Genomic DNA, 6,143 nt, shown 5'->3' with positions numbered 1-6,143 from the left:
ATACACCGACAGAGCTCCACAACCTCAACGGGACAGAAAGAAGTTCTGTTTCATTGATTGTTTTGGTTTCATTTTTGTTGGTCATTTTTTTTAACATCTTGAAAACCAATATTGGATTTCAAAGATATAGTGACGATGTTTTTAGGTGTTGAGGTTCTCCTCCATAGATCGGTGTTTTCAAATTCACCAAAAGTCAAACAATGTCACAAACACAGTAAGAGATGGAGGCAGCAGGAGACCAGCTCCTGTGTCCTGAGAGGTAGAAGCAGTGCTCTGTGAGTCTGCTGTGTTTGTAGAGATCAGAGACAACAGCTTCAGCTCCTCAGGAAGATGAAGAGCTGAAGACATTCTGAATGAAGCGTTCACTTAAAGTGATATAGATTCTGTTATGAGTCTAGAATACGTCCACAGCAGAACATTACTTTGCTCAGTAGAACTGTGACTCTGGAGAAGAGCCACATACACACACACACACACACACACACACACACAGACACACACACACACACACACTCTACTAAACATCTCTACTGTCTCTTTAACTACTGGAGCGGATTGCAGCTGTTTGTACGAGTGGTTGTTGCATGAGGCCCTTCGTTATGAAGAAAAGTGGAGTCTCTGAAACACACACACACACACACACACACACACACACACACACACACACACACACACACACACACACACACACACATCTTCCCTGAACCGACATGAGAGCTTTGACTCCCCCCCCCCCCCCTCTGCTGGGAGCAGACTGAGTGCTGCAGTTTGTGTCACATTGTTCTGACCCGTGTTCTATCAGCGCTCATTCATTCCACAGCATCGTGCATCAGCACTGTGCATGAAGCTCTGGCCCGCTCTCCCAGGCGGAGGGTTGAAGCTAAGCTACGTTAGCTTTTCTGGAGCTGGTTCACTTGCTGGTAATCAGGGATGCACCGACGTATCGGACGGTGGCGTGGATACGGTCCGTCAGCCAGCGGAGAGAAAAACATCTGCTCCTCAAACTCCAGGGAAACAATTTCATTTGAATTAAATAAACTTTATTAACTTTAAATCTTCCTGTTTCAAATTAAAAGTTCAATTCTTAAGCAATGAAATCTCAATACAGTACACTCATTATGACTTAAACAACTAGAGATAGTTCACTTTATTACTCACAGAAACATTAAATATATAATAAATAAATATATGTTTATTATGTATAAACATATTTATATTGTAATATATATATATCTGATATATATATATGTTTATAAAATATATATGTAGAGAATATGTTTATCATCAGTCATCACTAGTTCATGAAAAAGCCGCAACATCTTTTTTTAATTGTTATAATAAAATAACTATAAAATGGTGAAGAAATCATTAAAAAACGTTTTGTATTGAAGCAGATCACTTAAGACAAATAGTGTCTCTCAGACAGACAGATGTGCTTCATATCAGATTTATAGTAAAATAAGTAAAATCACTTGTTTCATTTCTTTAATGTGTAATAAAAACATTACATAGAAGCAGAATGAGTCCGTATCGATGTCCTCAGAGAGGAGGCGTCTGATCGCGGTGCATCCTGTTAGTGCCTCATGAATGCTCCACTGCTGCCTCCTGATTGGCTAATCACTATATGCTAATCGCATGTTCTGTTTTTTTCTTTCTTTCTTGCACTCTCACCACTTCCTGCCTGCTCCACCTCTCAACCCATCCGACACGCTGCTTTTTCTTTTTTTTGTACAATTTCCCTGCTGTGTTTTTTTGTTTTGAATTTTTAAAATGGGAATATGTGGTGTTCCTCTCGGCTTCTCTCATTGGCTGACTCTGCCGTCATGTGTCACGGTGCATGGCCAATCGCAGCCCACCCGGCGGTTCTTCATCCCCCCCCAGTCCCCCGACCTGTGTCAGTCCCCCAACTGCAGCCCCACCCGCTCCCCCGAGGTCCGCCTCAACGGGGTGGGGCCGCGCACGCCCAACTCCTACCAGCCAAAGATGGGGTCCCCCCTCATGCACCCCCGCACGCAGACCCTCCCCGCCAAGCCTAAAGTGTCCGAGAAGCCCCTGCAGACCACCCGGTCCAACCCGCTCCCCAACACAGCCCAGAGCCCCACCGCCCCCAAATCTGAGCCCTCCACGCCCTGCACCCCCAACAGTCCCCGGGTGAGACGCCACCCTCCCCTCACCGTCCCCCCCAAGCTGTCCATCCCCCTCTCCCCCGTGCCCCCTATGTCGCCCCTCCGCCGCCACCACCACCACCACCACCACCACCACCTCCACCTTGACCACAACGGCAAATCTGTCCCCATCACGCAGGTGACCCCCCCACCCCTCCCCCAGAGGAAGCCCTCTCCCCACCCCCAAAGGCACCCCAGTGCACACGCCCAAGGACAGCCCGGCGGGCACGCCCAGCCCGACGCCGCCGCCCAGCCCGTCCATCGGCGGCATGCCCTGGAGGACGCGCCTCAACTCCATCAAGAACAGCTTCCTGGGCTCGCCGCGCTTCCACCGCAGGAAAATGCAAGGTGGAGTAGATTTTCAGATTAAAAGTCTTTAAGATATTATCTCTTTCTTATCTGTGTGTTTATGCATCAGACTGCTCGTAGCTCAGGGGAATCCTCCGTCACCTGCTGCCTCGGGCCGAGTCAAACACCAGATAACTGTCTCATCACAGGAAGTGGAACATTTATTCAGCTTTAATCCCTCCAGACCAACTGAACGGAGCTGTGATGAGACCAGATCCTCTCGATTCATTTACTGTATTCATGTGAAGTAGAAGCAGGAGCGCTACATGTGAAGACGGGAGGAAGTCAACTCTGTGATCTGTGACCTCTTACTTCCACAGTTCCCACCCAGGAGGACATGTCCAGTCTAACTCCAGACTCTTCTCCAGAGTGAGTAACAAGTCTGCCTTTAAAACTGTGTTGTAGTCTAAATGTTGTGGCCCACCCAGCTGATGTGTTGTGCCCCCCCCCCCCCCCCCCACAGACTGGCTAAGAAGTCGTGGTTCGGTAACTTCATCAACATGGAGAAGGAGGAGCAGATCTTCATCGTGATCAGAGACAAACCTCTCAACTCTATAAAGGCCGACATCGTCCACGCCTTCCTCTCCGTGAGTCCAGACCTCCATCATCGATCCTCTTCTTCTCTCGGCTAAACATAAATGAGTTTATGAATCCAGTTTAGAGAGCCGAGGCCAGACTGCTTTCCCTCAAACAGAGAGCATGAACGTCATACTTCTATATCGATATTATACAAGATTACTGCCACTAAAGAACATGTTTCATGTTGAACACTCATCATTATGTAAATGTTTTTAATGAGGAAGACCAGCTGCTTTCATTGTTTATATGTCAAAAGTTTTATTTAAGTATTACATTTTATTTTTAAACATTTAAACATTGTGTTCTGGATGAAAAAATTGTCCCCAGATAATAAATACAATTATTCTGCTGGTTAAAATATTCATATTTAAAGCTCAGTGAAGAACTATTGTTCGTCTTATAAACATGTTTCATCAACAAACAACAACATGCGCCTCTTTTTAATAACCATCATTAATAAATGTCAAATTCAGCTTTAATTAAACTTTAGTTAATAGTTATTTTACTGTTAACAAACAATGAAATGTTTAACAATAAGCTATGTTATGTTATTTATCTAATTGTATCACTATTTGTTGTAATATGGAATAATTATATATCATGTAATATATATATATAATGTATAAATTATATCTTATTTAATAGCTGAAGAGGCGAAAACAATTCACAGTTTATTATTATTATTAACAGTTTATTGCTGCACACATTTTACTATATTAAGTATTATTTAATAATTTTTAGTTAATGATTTGTAAACCTTCAAGAAATCGTTTGTAAAACATCTAAAAATCTTTGTTACACTTTATTAATAGTTATTGATCGGTTTGTAAACATTATGTGGATGTTTTTTAAAAAGATGCTAATGATGATTATAATAACACACAAATATTATATATAATTTACCAATTATAGCAAATAACTAGAAAACATTCATAATCATTAAAAACAGTAAAATAACTTGACTAATGTTTAAATTACTCTCAATTGACCATTTATGAATGATTATTTAGTTAAACTGAACAACGATACTTATTCTAACAGAAACAGTTTGTTGTCGTTATGTCTCAGCTGTCAATCAAACACACAGAAATGTTCCTTTAAAGACGACTTTATTCTTTCTTTCAGTTATATAATCATACAAACAAACTCAGAATAACTTCTCCACACTCTCCTGTGAACATGTCTGACTTCACGTCTCTGTGCAGCGTCTTCTTGACGGCCGTCTGTTCTCGTCTCCGACGCTGACTCTGCAGAAACGCTGTGACGTGTTTGAATGCAACGTTCTGCTGCCGTCTCTCCCCTCACGTCTCATGCACAAGATGTTTGCCCCCCCCTCTCTCCTCCCCCTCAGATCCCCAGTCTGAGCCACAGCGTCATCTCTCAGACCAGCTTCCGGGCGGAGTACAAGTCCACAGCCGGTCCCACGGTTTTCCAGAAGCCGGTTAAGTTCCAGGTGGACATCACCTACACGGAGAGCACCAGCGCCACCAAGGACAACGGCATCTACTCCGTCACCTTCACCCTGCTGTCAGGTAACCACCACACGGTCACTGGCTGTCAGGTAACCACCACACGGTCACTAGCTGTCAGGTAAACACCACACGGTCACTGACTGTCAGGTAACCACCACACGGTCACTAGCTGTCAGGTAAACACCACACGGTCACTAGCTGTCAGGTAAACACCACACGGTCACTAGCTGTCAGGTAAACACCACACGGTCACTAGCTGTCAGGTAAACACCACACGGTCACTAGCTGTCAGGTAAACACCACACGGTCACTAGCTGTCAGGTAAACACCACACGGTCACTAGCTGTCAGGTAAACACCACACGGTCACTGACTGTCAGGTAAACACCACACGGTCACTAGCTGTCAGGTAAACACCACACGGTCACTGACTGTCAGGTAAACACCACACGGTCACTGACTGTCAGGTAAACACCACACGGTCACTGACTGTCAGGTAAACACCACACGGTCACTAGCTGTCAGGTAAACACCACACGGTCACTAGCTGTCAGGTAAACACCACACGGTCACTAGCTGTCAGGTAAACACCACACGGTCACTGACTGTCAGGTAAACACCACACGGTCACTGACTGTCAGGTAAACACCACACGGTCACTAGCTGTCAGGTAAACACCACACGGTCACTGGCTGTCAGGTAAACACCACACGGTCACTGGCTGTCAGGTAAACACCACACGGTCACTAGCTGTCAGGTAAACACCACACGGTCACTAGCTGTCAGGTAAACACCACACGGTCACTGGCTGTCAGGTAAACACCACACGGTCACTAGCTGTCAGGTAAACACCACACGGTCACTAGCTGTCAGGTAAACACCACACGGTCACTGACTGTCAGGTAAACACCACACGGTCACTGACTGTCAGGTAAACACCACACGGTCACTGACTGTCAGGTAAACACCACACGGTCACTGACTGTCAGGTAAACACCACACGGTCACTGACTGTCAGGTAAACACCACACGGTCACTAGCTGTCAGGTAAACACCACACGGTCACTGACTGTCAGGTAAACACCACACGGTCACTAGCTGTCAGGTAAACACCACACGGTCACTGACTGTCAGGTAAACACCACACGGTCACTAGCTGTCAGGTAAACACCACACGGTCACTGACTGTCAGGTAAACACCACACGGTCACTGACTGTCAGGTAAACACCACACGGTCACTGACTGTCAGGTAAACACCACACGGTCACTGACTGTCAGGTAAACACCACACGGTCACTAGCTGTCAGGTAAACACCACACGGTCACTAGCTGTCAGGTAAACACCACACGGTCACTGACTGTCAGGTAAACACCACACGGTCACTAGCTGTCAGGTAAACACCACACGGTCACTAGCTGTCAGGTAAACACCACACGGTCACTGACTGTCAGGTAAACACCACACGGTCACTGACTGTCAGGTAAACACCACACGGTCACTGACTGTCAAGTAAACACCACACGGTCACTGACTGTCAGGTAAACACCACACGGTCACTAGCTGTCAGGTAAACACCAC

General features: G+C 45.6%; 1 pseudogene; it reads left to right on the top strand.

The window, feature by feature from the left end:
• Positions 1–1,610: 1,610 nt before the first annotated feature.
• LOC142940986 (serine/threonine-protein kinase BRSK2-like) overlaps positions 1,611–6,143 on the top strand; it is an 11,921-nt pseudogene continuing 7,388 nt past the window's right edge.

Source organism: Anarhichas minor, unplaced genomic scaffold, assembly GCF_050575085.1.
Source record: "Anarhichas minor isolate MPS153535 unplaced genomic scaffold, ASM5057508v1 ptg000123l, whole genome shotgun sequence".
Classification (NCBI taxonomy): domain Eukaryota; kingdom Metazoa; phylum Chordata; class Actinopteri; order Perciformes; family Anarhichadidae; genus Anarhichas; species Anarhichas minor.
Note: the sequence above shows the minus strand (reverse complement) of the source record. Positions and strands in the feature narration are given on the sequence as shown.